The sequence below is a fragment of the Hemitrygon akajei genome, chromosome 32 (assembly GCF_048418815.1).
Source record: "Hemitrygon akajei chromosome 32, sHemAka1.3, whole genome shotgun sequence".
NCBI lineage: Eukaryota > Metazoa > Chordata > Chondrichthyes > Myliobatiformes > Dasyatidae > Hemitrygon > Hemitrygon akajei.
The window spans coordinates 15782166-15803526 of record NC_133155.1 but is presented as its reverse complement, the minus strand read 5'-3'; the positions used below and the strand labels follow the sequence as shown (position 1 = coordinate 15803526).

Sequence of the window (21361 nt, the reverse complement as noted above, 5' to 3'; positions counted from 1 at the left end):
TTTCCAGTGCCGACATAGCACGCCCACAACTCACTAATCCTCACCGCACATCTTGGGGGATATAGAGAGGTAACGGGCCCTTCCAGCCTGTTATGTTTTGTGACCTCAAAACTAACTCTAGGGAACTCACAGTAGTCGGGTTTGTAGGTTTAACTTTGTGTTTACTTTAAGCGAGGAGCGCATGTATGACATGGTAGCGGGATGACGTATGCAATTTCTGTATTTATACATATGACCCAGAATGAATTATTCAAATGAACAAGAACACTTATATATACACACACACACAGGATTACTCAAGTATTACTGAAATATTAAATATACAACACAGCCCAATGAGTCCAATTACACCCATGAGACCAATTTACCTACTAACCCGTACGTCTTTGGAATGTGGGAGGAAACTGGAGCCCCCAGAGGAAACCCACCAGGAGCGGACAAACTCCTTGCAGACAGTAGTGGAATTGAACTTGGGTTGCTGGCGTTGTAATGAGTTATGTTAACCGCTACACTATCACACCATCCCACCCTCCCCCCCCCCCCCCCACCAATACCTGAATGTATTTAGGAAATACATATCGGCCACATATTTTGGAACTTCAAAGTTCAAAGTGCATTTGTTATCAAAGTATGTATACATTATAAAACCTTGATTCCTTACAGGCGGCCACGAAACAAAGAAACCCAAAGGAACCCATTTAAAAAGATAGTCAAATGCTTAAGGTGCAGGGACAGAAAAAAAAGATCACGCAAACAATAATCGTAAGCAAATAGCAATCTGAAGTGAAGTCCACAAAGAGAATCTGTCAACGGACCCATAGTTCAGCGCAAAGCAGAACAGCGAGCTGAACTGGCCTATCCCTTGCCTCAGGCCCCGACACCCTGACCGTCTCAATCTGGCCTGGCGCCTAAACCATTGTCCAAACATTGGGTTCGGTTGCTTCAATACGTGCTGGGGCCGGGACCCCATCACCTCGATTCGGTTCAGCTCGCCGCCTAAATCACTTTTTAGTGACACTAAAGAGATATTCTATAAAATAATCTTGCTACAAAAGAATACATATTACCTCATCCTGAACGTCATACAGTATGTCGGAATGTCAAGGATAGATTTCCAAGCTCAGAGAGTGAGATTGTATGCAAATTGGAATCGTAGATAATGCACATTTCACAAACAGTAGAGAAACTGTAAATGCACCTCGTAAAGACGCAAGAGAAGCTGCAGAGACTCTCAAGTCTCCTTATGGTTTGGTTCTCATCCAACTTGTTGAAATGTTCAATGCCTGCCTGTCTGCATATTACTAATGGGACTGAGACAGTGGAAAACACTGGGATTCAAAGCATTCATAACTCACCCTGAACATGAAATAAATTGTGCAACATATTTCGTCCCAGGATATACTTATTACCAGATTTCAAAGACTAAGAGAAAGAATAGTGTTTAAAATCAGATCTAAAAATTCATTTTTGTGGTATCATCACCCACCAGCTAATCATTCTTTATGTGCTGTTTTTGATTTTCTAAGAATATGAGTTCTTTGATCAAGTTTAAAGTGATAATTCATAGAAATACATTTCCATCAGAACCTTAGAAGTAGAGCTGCTGAGTGCGCTTTGCAATTCACCATTGCCGATCTTCTCCTCCCCATCATCCTACTCGCCCTACATTTCGATTTCTGTATCGAGCCCCATTCTGAATGAACTCCGTAGTTGAGTCACAATATGGCAGAGCCAGTTCCCGCTTCATGAAAACTTCTCCCATCATCTCAGGCCAAAAGTGATCGATCCACTTTCTAGTGAATGGCAACTGTTTCTAAGCCCATCAGCCAGACGAAGCATCTAGCTTGTGACAGCTGGGTATATTTTGATGAGAACTTCGCTCTCTCTTCTAAACTCCAGTGAACACAAGTCCATTTTCTCTTTCTGTACAAGCCCACTGTTCCAGAAATGAGGCTGTGAATGCTTCTTACACTAAACCTGTGGTAGGCATATAGGAGAACATATGTATATGTTATACAACCTTGAGATTCATCTCCTAACAGGCAGCCACAAAACAAAGAAACCCAAATGAACCCATTTTTAAAAATGGCTGCCAAACACCCAATGTGCAGAGAGAAAAAAATCATGTGAATGGACAATAAAAGTAAAGAACAAACACAAAACGCTGAAGGAATATTGACTGTACATTTTCCCATAGATGCTGCTTGGCCTGCTGAGTTCCTCCAGCATTTTGTGTGTGTTGTTTGGATTTCCAGCATCTGCAGATTCTGTCTTGTCTGTGATAAAAGTAAGGAACCAGCATTCAGAACTGAAATTTACAGAAGTGAATCTGCCCTCAGACACGAAGCCACAGCCTGAGTTCAGCACAAACGTCCCTCACCTCCAGTCCCAACTCCCTGACCTTTTTGATCTGGCCCAGTGCTTAAATCGTCCAAGTATCGGAGCCGTTCCTTGCTCTCGGACCCGTGCTCTGTTGTTTTGATACGATCTGGGGCCTGGGCTCTGCTGCCTTGATACAGCCTGTACCCGGCCTTTCCAATATGGCCCGGTGCTTAAATCAATCGAGTGTCGGATTTCTCATTGCTCTAGGGGATGGGCCCAAGCTCCACCTCTCCTCCGCTCGCCTCAACTCGGCCTTACCTCCGACCTGATCTGTAGGTCTGATCTTACTGCAGTAAGAGATGTTGACAATGCTGCTGAAATTGCAAAGGGTAGTCTTAGGCTACAGGATGCTTCTGATCAGATGGCAGGATGATCAGAGCCATTCCAAGTGGAAATTAATCCTGTTAACTGTGAGGTGATGCATCCTGGGTGAACCTGATCATACTCCGTGATTGGTGGGATCCTATTGAACATTCAGGAAAAGAGGGACCTTGACGTACGAGTGCAATCGCCCCTGAAAGTTGCCAAACAGGTGAATAAGGTGTCAAAGTTGGCAAAAAAACAAGCTCTGCTAGAAGGACGCAGCAGGTCAGCAAGCATCCATAGAAGGAGATTAATGTGATTGCATTGGAGAGAGTGCAGAGGGATTCCCTAAGGTGGGGTAGAGGGTTTCAATTATATGCAAGGATGATAGGCTGGGTTTGTTTTCTTCGGATCCAAGGAAGCCAGTGATGGGGGTGGCTGATAAAGCTACGGATTAGATAGAAGGAAACTTTTCCCATAGCAGACCTGACAAAAGCTAGTGGGCAGAGGATGAGGGTAAAGGGTGTGCAACAAAAAGGAAAGAACAAATCGCGCAATTGGCAAAGAAGAGTGAAAAGACACGGAGTTTTAAACATTGAACTACAAAGTCATCGAGGTGGTCCGGGAACGTTTTGTGAACCTTTGGTTGCATTGTTTGCTGGTGCCTCCTTCTTCCTTCCACTACAACACACAGAATCTGCAGATCAAATGCTAGCAAGTGAGAGTAATATATGGGTTTTTGCAAAGACATGATGGGCTATGGTCTTTTTTCTGTGCTATACAACCCTTTTCTTTACTCCTGTACTCAAATCCTCTCACAGCAAAGATTAATGTGCCAGTACCTTCTTAATCACTTGCTGAACTTTGCTTGTCGTCCTTCAGTGACGTCGACACAAGGATGCCCAGGTCCCTTTGAACATTGGCCTTTCTCAGTCTGTCAGCACTGAGAAGATGCCCTGTCTGTCTTCATCATGAGCTGAAGTGGTCCCCACACATCTCCCATGATTCAGCCACCGTGTTTTCGGTGACTCGCTTAACTTGTCCAACTCCCCAGGAAGTTTCTTCGCATTCTTCTCCCCGCACACACAATCATGGAGGCACGGCAGCACAGCCAACGCTTTACAGAACCGGCAACACGGGTTCAATTCCCGCCACTGCCTGTATGTTCTCCCCATGACTGCATGGGCTTCCTCCGGGTGCTCCGGTTTCACAGACCAAAGGTCTACCAATTAGTATGTTAACTGTTTATTATAAATTGTCCCTTGATTAGGCTAGGACTAAACCAGGGGATCGCCGTGTGGTGCAGCTTGAAGGGCCAGGCCTAATCTGCAGTATATCTCAATAAATAAATAAAATAATGTCATAACAATGAAGGAATAGTTCATTTTTCAAGAACATTTTAAGTTGTTAAGTATGTGCGTGGTGATCAGGTCTAGCAGATTACACAGTGCATAGACATTATGTTTCATTTACTCTTTCTTACAGCACTGGGCCTTGTTCCGTTATTTAATGGCAGATTTCAGTTCACCATATCAGAGCCGGGTTAAATACCGCCGGCGTATGTCATGAAATTTGTTAACTTTGCGGCAGCAGTACAATGCAATGCGTGATAAAGATTTTAAAAAGCTGAATTACAGTAAGTCTATATACGTGAGTATTAAATAGTTAAGTTAAAATATGTAGTGCAAAAACAGAAATTAAGTTTAAGAACGTTGGTGAGGTAGTGTTCATGGATTCAATGTCCATATAAGAATCAGATGGCAGAGGGGAAGAAGCTGTTCCTGAATCGCTGAGTGTGTGTCTTCAGGCTTCTGTACCTCCTTCCTGATGGTAACAATGAGAAGAGGGCAGGTCCTGGATGATGGGGGTCCTTAATGATGGACACCACCTTTATGAGGCACCGCTCCTTGAAGATGTCTTGGATACTACGGAGGCTGGTGCTCATGAAGGAGCTGAGTAATTTTACAACTTTCTGCAACTTATTTTGATCTTGAGCAGTCGTTTCACAACACCACCCACCCCCCCCCCCCCCAGACCTTTGCATTCTCCTTTTTTAGAAGAAACAGGGATAGAAAAGGGGGAAAAAAACAAATGTGAGAAATAAGAATGATAAAAGGGAAGAAAATCGAACAATGGAATAGCTTTTAACAAACACAGTACGTCTGCCCGTAACAGTACATTCACTCAGTGTCTGACAAATATAGTACAGCCAATAATTGTATGCACATTAGTCTATACACTAAGCAAACATGCTCAAACATTCATCAAACAGAAGTAGTTTTGTTAACTATTTTATAGCCATTCACAGGATGCGCCTGACACTGTGGAAAGGACAGTAAGTGCAATTTTATTTTGCCCCCTCCCCTGAAATGTGTAACTTGCTCTGGACACTTATGCACCATATAAATATTCATTAAGTGGACAATGAGGACAGAAAATGCAAATAGCACTGATGCAGCAACTGTTGCGAGCAAATTGGAGTGAATACTTCAGAACATGCTTCGAGCTTAGTGGACACACCCAAGGGAGGGCTTCCAGTTGCCTGTCACTTCACTCCCACACTGACTTCTCTAACCCTGTCCCACCAAAGCTCAAAACAAAATGGAGGATGGAGGCACAAGAGATTCGGCAGGTGCTGGAAATCCCAAGCAACACACACAAAATGCTGGAGGAACTCAGCAGGTCTGCAGAGGAATAAAACCGTCCTGATGAAGGGTCTCAGCCCAAAATGTCAGACTCTTTATTCCGCTCCTTAGATGCTGCCTGACCTGCTGAGTTCCTCCAACGTTTTGTGTGTGACATTAAGTATGGGGACCCTATTTCTCGGATTAACATGGCGCCTCTTCCTTGAACTCAATTCATTTTAGTCATCAGTATCACCAACACTTCATTTCAGATTTCCCATTTCTCAATTTATTTCTCCTCTGCTACTTCAGACAGTTGAGTTCCTCCAGCATTTTGTGTGTGTTGCCCTGGATCTTCAGCATCTGTAGAATCTCTTGTGTTCAGATAATTCTGTTTCCATGGTTACACTTTCTATGAACTTTTGTTGGCTTACTTTCCACATGCATTCATCTTACGCCATTTAATCTCTTCTGCCTTCTATCTTCCTCCAAGAGGACCACCAACTTGTCATAGGGTTTGGAGGCTTGAGTGCCTCAATGACCCGGAGAGCTGGAGTCAGGGCCTTGTGCTTTGACTCTTGGTAGGGCCAATCATCCCAAATAGGTCAAAGGGTAGAAGCCAGACTAAGAGGGTCACTTGTCCTCCAGGTTCGGGGGTTCAGTTCAGGGCTAACAACCCCGACTGGTTGAAGAAAATTGTTACAGAAACAGCAATGAAGAATCCTTCAATATCTGTGTACGGATGTGAACCCTGAACCACACCTGGGGCACAATAGAGTGGATGGCCAAGGACAGACAGAGATAGAGGTACTTCATTGCTCCCCTAAACACCAGCAGCGTAATGGGCAGTAAATAAGCAAGCCTTCATTCCTATTCCACATTTTTCCTTCTGTTCACCCACTCTTCCTGCCTTGCACTGCATTTCTAAAACTTATCCTATCTCTAATTTTTCCCAGTTCTGATGAAGGATCAATAATCTGAACCATCCACCCTATTTCTGTCTCTGAAGATGCCGCCTGGTCTATCGTCCCAGCAATTATCCTTGTCTTTCAGATTTCCAACAATACTGAAATGCCGAGCCCCAGCCATTGATACTGTACGTTAAGCCAACAAGTTTGATCTTATAGAAACATATAACATTATGAAAGAGATAGATAGAGGCAGGAAAGTTGTTTCCTCTGATAGGTAAGACTAGGGGACATAGCTTCAAGGTTCAGGGGAGTAGATTTAGGATGATGATGAGGAGGAAGTGCTTTTCCCAAAGAGTGGTGAATCTGTGGAATTCTCTGCCCAATGAAGCAGTGGAGGTTACCTCAGTAAATATATTTAAGACAAGGTTGGATAGATTTTTGCATAGCAGAGGAATTAAGGGGTATGGGGAAAAGGCAGGTAGGTGGAGATGAGTCCATGGTCAGATCAGCTATGATCTAATTGAATGGCTTAATGGGCCAGATGGCCTACTCCTGCTCCTATTTCTTATGTTCTTATGTTGAACTCAAATGTACATGAAAAACAAGAGATTCTGCAGATGCCGGAAATGCAGAGCAACACATACACAAAACGCTGGAGGAACTCAGCAGGTCAGACAGCAACTATGGAGAAGAATAAAGAGTCAATGTTTCAGGCCAAGATCCTTCATCAGGACTGGAAAGGAACGGACAAGAAGCCAGAATAAAAAGGTGGGTGGACAGGAAGGAGTACAAGCTGGCAGGTGTTAGGTGAAACCAGGTGAGGGGGAAGAGGGGGTGCATTAAATAGAATGGTTTGGAATCTTGCACTCCCTATTCACTCCACAATGACAAATATTTACTGAATATACACGATTCATCTTTCAGCTAAAATGCTTGGATGTGATTACGGGCCTAACAGAAAAATGGAATTAGTTTAGATAGCATTTTGGTCGGTATGGATGAGATGGGCCTGTTTCTGTGCTGTATAACCCTGTTCATCTGGAGATTAAACAGATGCAGCTATATCCAGTTTTACATTAAGCAGACACATTTGCATTACACATGCTCATGGGAATGAACTCCTTTTCTCTCACTCACTCACTCACTCACACTCACACACACACACACACACACACACACACACACACACACACACACACACACACACACACACACACACACACACACACACACACACACACACACACACACACACACACACACACACACACACACACACACACACACACCACAGTTATATTAGAATGCCGGCACACACCAGCGTTTCCGTGACAGTTCCGCACACCGTCAATTAATCAGAACACAGTTCATGTGGTGTAATATTTCTAATAAATGTAAAATGTTAGAGTCCAACAAAACACAGATATCAATTGGTCAAATTATATTGGTAACTAATCACGAACAGGAAATCTGAAATAAATTAAGGCACACCACAACCAGATTTATTTAAGAATCTGTTCCATACGTTTGTGCTCTGTGGAGTAAATGTATCTTCAAATGCTTCATCTCAGTTTTTGCTGTTTCATTGTTTTAGCAGAAAACAGTACATGCGTGCGCTCGATCAGTACTGCAAAACTGATGGAATTAGGTGGCTTTCCCAGTGTTTAACAGTTCTTTGAGGGTTGCAACAATTTCAGCGAAATTAGCAGAAAATGTTTTTATAACTTGTGATTGTTTTAGAACATGGAATGTTATAGCAGAGCACAGGCCATTCTAAAATCAAACCAACCTCCATTTTTCTGTCATCTATGCTCCTATCTCCATCAATGCTGCCTGTTCCTCTGCTGGCGTTTAAGGCAGCAATGAAGGTCCTCCATCTCTGTCTGACCTTGGATACTCAGATGTAGAAGGATTCTTCATTGCTGTTTCCCTCACAGTTTTGTTCGACCAGTTGGGACTGTTAGCCCTGAGCTACACCTAGAGGACCGGTGGACCATTCTTAGACTGACCTCTACCCGTTGACCTGTTTGGCATGGGTGACCCTACCAAGAGTCAAAGCACAAAGCCCTGACTTCAGACAACACAGCTCTCTGAGTCATTGAGGCATGCAAGTCTCCAAACCATGACAAGGTTGGCTCCTCTGGGAGGATGTCCCTGTCTAAGTGTTCCTAATGTATCTGCCTCTACCACCACCCCTGCCAGCAGATTCCATGCACCTACCACTCTCTGTGTAAAAAAAAACTTCCCCTCTGACAAACCCCTATTCTTTCCTATTCCTTTCCTTAAAATTATGCCCCCTCGCGACTGGAAATTGTGAACAATAAATACAGTAGTGTCACTGCAAATTATATTTAACCCCAGGTCAAATGATCAAATGGAATGAGTATAAAGCATTGCACAAGCAGACCCAGAGACCAGGTTCAATTGCATCCTCAGCAGCTCTCCATGTGGAGTTTGCACGTTCTCCTGGTGACTGTATGGGTTTCCTCTGGCTACTCTGCTTTCCCCCGACAACACAGAGACTTTATGGAACATAGAACATAGAATAGTACAGCACAGTACAGGCCCTCCGGCCCACAATGCTGTGCTGACCCTTAAACCCTGCCTCCCATATAACCCCCCACTTTAAATTCCTCCATATACCTGTCTAGTAGTCTCTTAAATTTCACTAGTGCATCTGCCTCCACCATGGACTCAGGCAGTGCATTCCACGCACCAACCACTCTCTGAGTGAAAAACCTTCCTCTAATATCCCCCTTGAATTTCCCACCCCTTACCTTAAAGGCAAATCCTCTTGTATTGAGCAGTGGTGCCCTGGGGAAGAGGCGCTGGCTGTCTCTTAATATCTTGTACACCTCTATCATGTCTCCTCTCATCCTCCTTCTCTCCAAAGAGTAAAGCCCTAGCTCCCTTAATCTCTGATCATAATGCATACTCTCTAAACCAGGCAGCATCCTGGTAAACCTCCTCTGTACCCTTTCCAGTGCTTCCACATGCTTCCTATAGTGAGGCGACCAGAACTGGACACAGTCCTCCTTTGCAGGCTGGTAAATTAGATGGCCGTAATAAGTTGCGCCAGGTGTGTAAGTCAGGAGGGAGTGATGAGACTGCGGGGAGAATAATAAAATTGGAATTAATGGAGGGATAGTGCACATGGGTGGTTGACGATCAGAGTCAACTCAATGGGCCAAAGGGCCTGTTACTGTGCTGTAACTCCCCCCCCCCCACCCCCCGGCCACTATCAGGTACCTCCTTCTGTTGGAGGAGTGCAGGATCCCCAAGAGTGCAGACAACAACGAAAGTGCATTTTGTGAAAGGTGCCACCTGGGCAATTGGACATACCACTAAAGAAAGAAACCTTATGTGTCACATGTACATCAAAGCATACAGTGAAATGCATTGCTTGCATTCAGACCAAATCAGTGAGGAATATTGGGGGCAGCCTGCAATTATCAATACTCTTTGGGCGCCAACGTAGCATGCCCACAACACACGAGCACTAACCATACGTCTTGGAACGTGGGAGAAAGGTGAAGCTCCTGGAGGAAACCCACACCATCGCGGGAAGAACGTACAAGCTGCCGACAGACAGCAGCGGGAATCGAACCCCGATCAGCAACCCGTGTATCCGATCATTATTTTCTGGAAAACAGACTTACAGGGATGTGAGTGGCCGAGCGACGCACACAAAATGCTGGGGGAGCTCAGCAGGCCAGGCAGTATCCATGCAAAAGAGTACAGTCAACATATTCAGGCCGAAACTCTGCCGCACAGTCCTGCAGAACGATTTCAGCCCGAAACATCAACTGGACTATTTCCCATAGATGCTGCCTGGCCTGCTGAGTTCCTCCTGCATTTTGCGTGTGCTGTTTGGATTTCCGGCATCTGCAGATTCTCTCTTGTTTGTGAGTGGCCCAGTTGAGTTTGTCCAGTGCCCCACTCAGAATTCCTGTCACATAGTATCACCAAAAATACTGTTAGGTAACAATGATAAAGTTGACATTGGGCTGAGCCATTCTAGACTTGGACCCTACTCACCTGCACTAAACTGCCCCAAAGAGGCCTGGATTGAATGACTGTGGAGAGATTAAAATCAATAGGAGAGTCTAGGGATCAGTGGGCACAGCCTCAGGATGAAGAGACATCCCATCAAAGTTGAGATGAGGAGAAATTTCTTCAGCGGGTAGTGAATCGCCAGAGGGCTATACACTCATTGTCATACTTAAGGCAGAGATTAGCAGGTTCTTGATCGTTAAACTGATTAAGGTTCACTGCAAGAAGGGAGAAATCGGGTTGAAAAAAAATCACCCATGATTGAATGTCAGAGCAGACTCAATGGGCTGAATGGCCTGATTTTGAACCTAGGTCTTATGGCCTTATGGCAACCTCATGCACTGTCCCAGAAGGCCCAACAGCCATTAACAAGATGGGGTTTGTTGGAGGTGAATGTTCCAATTGATTTAGTTGCTTAATAAAAATTTATTTTCTTGTAAGTAGAATAAAATGAAAACATTATAAAACATTAACCCAGAAGCAAGATAACTTTGGATTGGTAACCTTTCTTTCCATTGGCCTGTATCACCATTGAAGTCAGTGGGCTCTTAAATCCGGTCCCAGGTCTTTGCTGAGAACAGGCTTGGCCCCTTTGCTGAAATCCAGCGGCAGATCAAATGACAGGAAAGACGGAGACTTCTGTGTTTCACAGTGTTTACAAGGAAATTTGAGATTTCTTTCAGAAGCAGAATGCCATGTAGCACAACCTGATCTGCCAGCACAGCAGAATGGCAATCAGTGTAGTGGCTCCTGGCTCCTACTCAACATACAGTCAGTACTCTCTCTCCACCTTGACTCTCACTTTGAACTGCCTTCTTAACCTTATTAAGTAATGATTTGTCTGCCTGTAAGTCCCTGTCTATGGTCATATATGATTAATTTTGGAGCTATATTTATGGTTTTACTTTGGCTCTTGGTAAGGTCATCCATGCCAAACAGGTCAAAGGGTAGAGGTCAGACTGAAAGTGGTCTGCCAGTTCTCCAGGTTCAGGGGTTCAGCTCAGGGCTAACAACACAATGAAGGAAGCCCTGAACACCACCAGAGATGGAGGGCCTTCACTGTTGCCCTAAAGAGCAGTAATTATATGTATGGTTTGTTTTGGGACCTCCTGGTAAAGGAAGCCATTGAAATAAAACCAGAGGAAAAGAATTTTAACAAAGGCAAAGGCGTCCATCTGAGAACTGGAATTCGATTGTAAAAAAGGTGGGAGAGTGGCCACCCAAATGGACAAGGACTAACCAATCAGGAGGGATGGACAATGGGGGTATAAATACCACTGGACTAGACAAGGCCAGACATCATGCCTGATGAAGATGGCAGAGTTCATCATCGAAACCTCAGTTATAATCGATACCTGTACCCGACTGGAAGCCTGAGAAGTTTATTTGCTAGTTTCGCCACATTTTAGCATTAGTTTCCTTGTTTCCTAATGCTAATGCCTTCCCTTCCTCTGTAACTCGTTACTTGCTTTCTGGCTTGGAACACAAGCCCAGGTCAATCCCTCCAATACTGTTTGCTTTGTCTTTGGTTAACCTCTGGAATTCCTCCCCTACATGCCACATCTTTCTTCTTTTAAGAAACTATCTCAGGCCTATTTCTTTTATCAAACATATAATCATCTGCCCTGATATGTAATAGTTTTGTTGACAATTCTCCAGAGATAGATTTACTCTCTGAGAAGCCCCATATAAATTATATAAGTGGACTGATTTTCTATTGAGCGTGTAATGGGCACAACTAAGCAATAAAATGCACAATCTTCTGCTGCAGAGAGACTTGATAACCTGGCAATACTTGATAGCACGGCAATAGGTCCTTCCAGCCCAATGAGACTGGTGGCCCACTTATACACATGTCACCATCCATCATCGTGGACCCCCACCATCCAGGCCATCCTCTCTTCTTGCAAATACCATCGGGCAGGAGGTGCAGGTCCTGCCACCAGGTTTGGGAAGACTTACTACCCTTCAAACATCAGCGTAAATAACATCACTCATCTCTACTCTAACCTCATTCCACAACCTACAGCCTCACTTTCAAGCACTGCACAGCTCATGTTCACTGTATTGTTTTTACTTGCACAATTTGTGCTTTGTTTACACATCAGTTGCTGCTATATAAATGATCTTTTTTAAATTTATTAATATACAGCATGGATCGCCATCCAGCAATCCCCCAATTTAATCCCAGCCTAATTACAGGACAATATTGTACATATCAACCAGTACATATTTGGGACCCGGAGCACCCAGGGGAAACCAACACGGTCACAAACTCCTTACAGGCAGCGGCAGGAATTGAACCCTGGTCATCTGCACTGTAAAGCATTGTGCTCACCACTACGCTACCATGCCGTTCTTCTAAATGCCTGTAAGAAAATGAATCTCAATCTCACATCTGGTGACATATACATACTTTGATAATAAGTTTACTTTGAACTTTGATATTAATCCAAGATTTGGATAGAATAAGGAGAAACTGCTTCCTGTGGGAAAAGGTATGTGTTGGAGTGAATTTTGGGTTTGGGTCATTTACATTTAGCAAATGGCTTTCGCTACCAGTCTTCCGTTCCTTGATAATGTATTGTGGATTCAGTTTGGAATAATGCATTCCAAAAAGCTGTGGATGCCAGTCCAGACGATGCTGGCATCTGTGGGATGGATGCAAGTCAGAAGGTGTGAAGTTTGTATGTAGTTTCAAAAGAAAGCATTGTCTTTGTAAATATTGATTGTCCCTTGGGTTTAGCACATAAATATCGAGCAGAGCAGCAGACCTTTCCACCAAAAGCGTCTCCATTTGACGCCTGCTGTACCTGGTTTTGTCGAATAAGGAAGCTGCTTTGTATCTACCAGTAATTCTCTCTGGCAATTTCATTCACGCAACAGCAGTGTTTACAGCTGTAAGATAAATGGGCAAAGAACCAAAGATAAAAAGGAAAAAAAATTAAGCCTGAGCTGATGTAACTAAGTACCCAAATGGATGATGAAAATAAAATTAGCAATGAATGGAAATTAGAAACCCATAGCTCACTTGGACTGCTATTCAGCCAGTTCCATCATAGGGCAGCTCTCCCCACTACCAATTTACCGGTACCTTAACTTTGAACCTACTAACTGGTACGTCTTTGGAATGTGGGAGAAAACTAGAGCATCCAGAGGAAACCCACGTGGACACAGGGAAAATGAACTAACTCCTTACAGAGAGCTGTGGAATTGAACTTGAGTGCCTGGCGCTGTAAAAGCATTTTTGCTAACTGCTATGCCGCTGTCTTCTTCTTCTTCTCCCCCACTGAGGCCTAGGCCACCGAGATCAGCTCGCCAGACTCCTCTGTCCTGGGCCGATAGAAGTTCGATGGCCTCTCTGGTTTCCGTTTTCACCACACAACTTCATACATCTTCCAGGCAAACATCCTTCCTCTCCCAGGGAGGAGGTCTGTGGAGCTGTTGTAGCTCTGGATTTTGACTGATTGGGGTTGCTAGCCTTATACCCAATCCTCCTCCTTTTGCAGCAGAGGCTTGGGACCCTAGTGGAGGTACCATGCTTTCCCCATATATACCACAGTGGTGCTCTGGGCTTCCTTGTACAAACTACTTGCTTCTGGTCCTTCCACAACTTTTCCATAGGATTAAGGTCAGGACTTAGACTCGGCCATTCCAAAACATGAAATTTATTCTGCTTTGGTGGACTAACTTGTGCCTTTAGGGTCGCTGTCGTGCTGCATGACCCACTTCCTCTTGAGCTTCAGTTTTGTAAGGGGGAATGGCCTAAAATTCTTCCAAGCCAACGTGCAGTACTGATCAGCAGTTACTGGAAACATTTGGCTGAAGTTACTACAGTACAAGGGGGTCACACCAGTTACCGAAAGCAAAGGTTCACATATTTTTTCCAACAAATACATGTAATATTGGATCATTTTTCTCAATAAATAAATGAACGAGTATAATGTGTTGTGCTGTTTGCTTAATTGGGTTCTCTTTATCTAGTTTCAAGACTTGTGTGAGGATGTGATCACATTTTAGGTCATGTTTACGCAGAAGCAGAGAAAATTCTCAAGGGTTCACTCACAAACTCCCTAACAGCTACGTATATATCCTTTGGAATGAAGAACACGAAGGTTTGGGGAAATAATCTTGAAACCACAGCTCATAAACTTATCGAAACTTAGTGACAAAGTAGATTTAACCTCAGTAAAGGAACCACAGGAGCAAAAACGAATGCTGAAATACCACAGGGTCAATCAAATAATTATTAAATTACCAAACAAGGAATCAACAGACCTCTGGACTAATGATCTGATGAAATGAGCTCAAATCCCAACGTCACAGTCTGTACCCTTCATGATTTTATGCAGCTGAATGGACAGTCTTTTTCCCTAGAGATGGGGAACCAAGAACTAGAGGGCCTAGATTTAAGGTGAGAGGGAAAAGATTTAAGAGGAACTTGATGGTGTAACATGCAAGCAGGTTCACGGTTTGGCAGATGGGACAGAAAACATTGGCTACAAATAAGCATATTAATCATTCAATTACAATCAGTAAGAAATCAACCAAACATTTAAGTTCCCCCAAGTTATACAAATTACAAAACTAAATGTTCAACAAACAGACACCGTCACTGCGTTCGAATATGGCCCAAGTGCAGAGTGAGAGACACCGAAGCAGGTCGATAGTTCACAGAATTTAATGTGAACAGAGTTAGAGTGAAAGAAAACAATATATGCTTGGCCAAACAGGGCCATTAACTAAAACTCTCAAATGGAAAATGAAGCCAGCACTGCAGCTGAAAGGAATGACTAAATAAAAATGAATACCGCTAGTCTTCAGAGTCAGTTGACTCGACAGTCCAGTTTCTCAGGCTAAACCAAATGCAAGCAGGCAGCGAAATGTTGATGTGCTTTGCTCAAATCTTGACAAGCACTACGATGAAAAGAATGGAGTTAAATACCATCACAATGAAGTAATAATTAACTGACACATGTGTATTCACTTGCTCAATTGCCGTATCTGCTGCGCTGCCGAATCTGCGGTTGTAACAGGTAGGGAAAGATGCACATGGTGCCTGCCTTCCTAGCGGTTCTATGAAGCATGCCTTCAAGCCAAAGGGGACAGAGAGAGTGAACCTCTCGCACGCGTTGCTCTTATAACCCCTGAGGCGCCCAGAACTGGAAATTGGTGCCGTGGTGCACAAGCCAACCAATGGGAAAGAGCAGCTGCAGTTTTAAACTGACTAATCAGAGACTGACATGGTGGAAGCGACTTTCAACTGGCAGATGGGCAACTTTTTTGTTACATAAAAAGTGGTACCTCTGTGGAATTGGCTGCCCGAGGAAGTAATTGAAGCAGGTACGAAAACATATTTTAACAAGTGCATGGATTGGAAAGGTCTGGAAGATTAAAGGCCAAATGACAGGAAGTGGGACTATCTAGACTGGCAAGGACTGTTGGGCCTGTTTCTGTGCTGGATAACTCTGATTCTTTTACTCTCTGACCACAATGGTGGAAGTTAAATTCAATTAAAAATTATGATAAAATGACAAGATTGTTAAAGAAGCCCATCTAGGGTACCGCAAGGTTCGGTGCTGGGACCGCAGCTGTTTACAATATGCATTAATGATTTAGATGAAGGGATTAAAATTAACATTAGCAAATTTGCCGATGACACAAAGCTGGGTGGCAGTGTGAAATATCAGGAGGATGTTATGAGAATGCAGGGTGACTTGGACAGGTTGGGTGAGTGGGCAAATGTATGACAGATGCAGTTTAATGTGGATAAATGTGAGGTTATCCACTTTGGTGGCAAGAACAGGAAGGCAGATTACTATCTAAATGGAGTCAAGTTAGGAAAAGGGGAAGTACAACGAGATCTAGGTGTTCTTGTACATCAGTCAATGAAAGCAAGCATGCAGGTACAGCAGGCAGTGAAGAAAGCTAATGGCATGCTGGCCTTTATAACAAGAGGAATTGAGTATAGGAGTAAAGAGGTCCTTCTGCAGCTGTACAGGGCCCTGGTGAGACCCCACCTGCAGTTTTGGTCTCCAAATTTGAGGAAGGACATTCTTGCTATTGAAGGAGTGCAGCGTAGGTTCACAAGGTTAATTCCCGGAATGGCGGGACCATCATATGTTGAAAGATTGGAGCGACTGGGCTTGTATACACTGGAATTTAGAAGGATGAGAGGGGATCTGATTGAAATATATAAGATTATTAAGGGATTGGACATGCTGGAGGCAGGAAGCTTGTTCCCGCTGATGGGTGAGTCCAGAACTAGAGGCCACAGTTTAAGAATAAAGGGTAGGCCCTTTAGAACAGAGATGCGGAAAAACTTTTTCACCCGGAGAGTGGTGGATATGTGGAATGCTCTGCCCCAGAAGGCAGTGGAGGCCAAGTCTCTGGATGCATTCAAGAGAGAGTTAGATAGAGCTCTTATAGATAGCGGGGTCAAGGGATATGGGGAGAGGGCAGGAACGGGGTACTGATTGTGTATGATCAGCCATGATCACAGTGAATGGCGGTGCTGGCTAGAAGGGCTGAATGGCCTACTCCTGCACCTACTGTCTATTGTCTATTGTCTATCTAGTTCACAAATATCCTAGGATAGGAAAAGGTCAGAAATGGGAGCACTGTGGCAGTACAACAAAAGCTACTAGTAGTATTCTTTGGTATGAAATTCATACATTCTCCCAGGGATTCCCCAGGTTCCTTGGTTTCCCTCCATATTACAAAGACATGCAGTTTGATTGGCTGCCATTGTTACAAAACCAGCAAAAGTGAACAATCTTATAGCAATAAAAAAAACTAATTAAACTAAATTAGCAGTCTTAGATAACAAAATAAGAGAAATAAGTGTAACTAAGCCGCCAACAACAAAGTATCACTCTGGAGCTCTTTCCCCCTCAACTAGACTGAACTGAACTAATACAAAACGTGAATACGTAACTATACTCATTTGCACCTAGTACACCTCAAACCCTCGTAACAATTTACCCATAATAAACGCACAACGCAAAATACGATACAGACAGAATGTAGATACATGGCTCCTACTAGTGAGATGAGGGGATGGGAGGATGCGAGAGAGATAGGAGGGTGGGGAAGGAAAGACAAGATAAAAGGAGTGCAGGAAGAGGCAATTTGGGCACTGTCCTTAATTAGGTATGGAAATAGACTCTTAAATGCACCATAGGTTCCCATTCAGATTTATATATTTGGTTCTATCCGCAGCTGAGGTGGTGGTTATGAAGATGTACAACAAAGTAAACTGTAAATAAAGTTAAGTTCAACTGAACGTGTACAAACACTAATGTTTTACTTCTATTTAGGGGTAAATACAACATGGTAACAGGCCCTATTGCCTAATTATACCCGTGTGACCAATTAACCTACTAATCCGTCCGTCCTCAGGGTGCAAGAGGAAACCGAGCACCCCGAGGAATCCCAACAGTCAGGGGGAGAACGTACAAACTCCTTACAGAGAGCGATGGGAAATGAGCCCGGGTGATTGGTACTAGAAAGTGTTACACTAACTGTGCTACCCAATTAGAGTAAGATCCTGAATTACCTCCTGTGCTTCTTACATGCATTTTTAAATATTTAGCACTGGATTTCAAAACTCCAAATCACGAATGTTTTTAAATAGGATAGTTTTTTTATTATTGTGATTACTATTACTATCATTTCACAGCATTCTGTACGGCTGATAATCTGATCTGAGTGGATTATCTACTGAGGAAAACTGATGCTGATCAATCTGTGTCAAAAAAGAAGCCATAACAACTTGTCTTCCACTTTCCTTTCCCTTGCTTAACAATCCAAGACATATTAAAACTGGTACGCAGAGACAGATGAACACAAACCTACATTCTGACCTACTCAGTGTCATCTTGGAAAAATTTGGGCACTTTCCCAACTGCATTCATCTTACTCATAAAACAGTTTCCATCGACAGTCGCACATCTGCTGTGATAAGGAACGGATTGTCTTGTGTAGTGTGACTAGAAGTCTGAGGTTAACTATAGCTTTTTAATTGAAATGCCTCTTGCTGGAAGTTGCCCAGAACACTCACTGTATAAATCACTTCACTCTGAAAGCTGGAATGCATCATAATGCCAGCGATTATTTCTATTTAAACCTGACACATTAACTGTTTTTTGTTCCTCCCCATCGTGCGGCAACCTTGCCGTTTCTTTAGCATTTGTCTGTTTAATTTTCACAAAGCCAACACTCGACCTAACATGGATGGAAAGCGTGCAAGGAGCAAGCCGGATTCGAACCCGGGAACCCTCACCTCGAAGACCAGCGTGGATGCCACTACACCACCGGCCAGCTGAGAACTTTAACTTAGCTCATGAGAATTATGATTTTACACAAGTGAGGCGAGAGCAAGATGTCAGTAGTGCAGATGTATAGAAAAGTGTTAAGTACAGGGGGAAAAGAAATCTTATAGTGTTATCAGTGAGCAAGTATGATGGTGTCTGTGTCTGGCAGATTGCAGATGCCAAAACAGGCAAACACAGTGGAAGGAAATAGATAATATCCAACATTGAACATTACAGCACTGTACAGGTTCTTCAGCCTATGATGCTGTGCCAACCTTTTAATCTTCACTAAAATCAATCTAATCCTTCCTTCCTTCCTACGTAGCCTTCCATTTTTTTGCCATCCATGTGCCTATTTAAGAGTTTTTTAATGTCCCAACTGTATCTGCCTCCACTACCAACCCTGGCACCACACTTACCGCTCTCTGTTTACCTCTCATAGCCTGTACTTTCCTCGAGTCACCTTAAAATTATGCCCCTTCGTATTAACCACTTCTGCCCTGAGAAAAAGTCTTTGGCTGTCAACTCTATCTATGGCTCCTGTCATCTTGTACACCTCTATCAAGTCACCTCTTGTCCTTCCTCATTCCAAAGAGAAAAGCCCTAGCTTGCTCAACCTAGACATACTCTCTAGTCCGGGCAGCATGCTGTAAATCTCCTCTGCACCCTTCCATATCCATCCTATAATGAGGTGACCAGAAGTGAATCCAGGTGTGGTCTAACCACAGTTTTACAGAGCTGCCTCATTACCTTGCAGCTTTGAACTCAATCCCTCAAAGGCCAACACACTGCACACCTTCTTAACAATCCTATCAACCTGCACGGCAACTTTGAGAGATCCTTGGACATTGACCCAAGATCCCTCTGTTCCCTAACCTTAAGACCCCACATAAACTGATAAGATAGTTTATGCTGAGAAATTACGTGATGTCTCATTGTAGAGATCAGTTCTGCTCGGCTCGGATGTATTCAATTTAATAGAAGTTTTCATCTTTTAAAATATTTAATAAATGTTTAACAAATGTTTCCACATATGGCTTCTATTAGGTTTCTTTGTTGTGTGGCTGCCTGCAAGGAGACGTATCTCAAGGATGTATATAGTATATATACTTTGATAATACATACACTTTGAACTTTTCATTTAATGACTACTCCCAAAGTTCTTTCACTTCTTTGGCTCCTCTTCTCCCCTTCCACTCCCTGATCCTCTTCGCCAGCTTCCTCACCCTTACAGTGCAACCACCTACTTCGCAATACACAGCGGGGTCAGCGTCTGGGGAGACTTCAGCTCTTGCAGCCTCATGGGTCCAGCAAGTGAAATCCAGACAAAATCAAAGAGGAATGGAAAACCAAAACATACATACAGATATATATTTGGACTTTTATTGAAGAATGTTATGTTGCTTGAAGGAAGTCCACGGAATTTACCTCGGACATGCCTGCCCGGGCATGCTAGTCAGATAATGTCTTTGACCAACCCTTCAATAAGCCTGCCAGTCTTCCCCAACCTGTGAATGCCTTGCCTCTCACCAATACTCTGTGCTCACCTGACTTCTTCACTATCAATCGACCAACTCCTACCCTCTTCCTCAGACTGATCCTCGGCAGTCTACCTTGCCCAGCCCGCCGCATTACACAAACTCTTCCCCTTGCTCCGCCTATGCCACCGGACAATCCGAGGGTTCAAAGGAGCTGTTCGGGAGCCGTTCTATATCCTTTTTACATGGAATTCTGGTCACCCCATTCCAGGTGGAGCCTTTGGAGAGGGCGCAGAAGAGCTTCTCTTGGATACTGCCTGGATTAGAGAGTATTAGCGATAAATAGATAGTTAGATAGAATCTAGGTTAGTCACCTAGAAGATGGTTGGAATGTCAGAGGCTGAGAAGAGTCGTGATAGAGGTTCGTCAAAGCACAGCAGCGTCGTGGTTAACACAACGCTTTACAGTATGGGCCGTCAGGATTCAATTCCCGTCCCTGCTTGTAAGGAGTTTGTACGTTCTCCAGGTGACCGTGTGGGTTTCCTCCAGGTGCTGCGGTTTCCTCCCAGTCCAAAGACGTACCAGTCAGTAGGTTAATTGATCATTGTAAACTGTCCCATGCGTAGGCTAGGGTTAAATCCGGAGACTGCTGGGCACCAAGCGCTGAAAGGCCGCTGTATCTCAATCAAAATAGCTAAAATTCTGATAGGGTAGATATACAGTCTGTTTCCCCAAGGTAGAAATGTTAAATATGAGAGAACTTAGCTTTAAGATGAAAGGGGGAAAGTTTAAAGGAGACGAAGTTTTTACTTAATCAGAAATTTGCAGTTACCTGGAACGTACAGCGAGCAGAACGTTGTGGCGCAGATACAATACAGAAGTGGCCTTTAGACAGACCGGAAACGGGATACGCATCATGTGCAGGAAGATGGCTTTAGTTTAATTTGGCATTGTGGTGGGCACAGACATTCGGATCTGAAGAACCTGTTCTTGCACTGTACTGTTCGCTCAATCTTCTGACACCTTTCCCATCCCAACGTTGGGACCCCTCCTATGACCGCAGACCCCGAAACCTCGACCAGCTGAACGCCAGACTACCAGCCTGACCCCTCTACCAGCCAGCCAGTTGCCTTGACCTAGTTTCCAATCCCTGGGTCAACCTCACTAACCTATTGGTCTGATTCCTAGCCCCCTTACTGAATCCCAATTCTTTACTCCAACACCCACTCCCTAACCTCAGCCCTGCGCCCCAATCCACTGTGACCCACGACCAGCCTTATTTGTTCTGTTGTTGA

The 21361-nt window shown here is 43.8% G+C and overlaps 1 protein-coding gene across 1 annotated transcript in view; it reads right to left on the bottom strand.

Annotated features, from left to right (window-relative positions):
• The window catches only part of zbtb8b (zinc finger and BTB domain containing 8B), a 367049-nt gene that overhangs the window by 159997 nt on the left and 185691 nt on the right, over positions 1-21361 (bottom strand). The window lies entirely within an intron of this gene.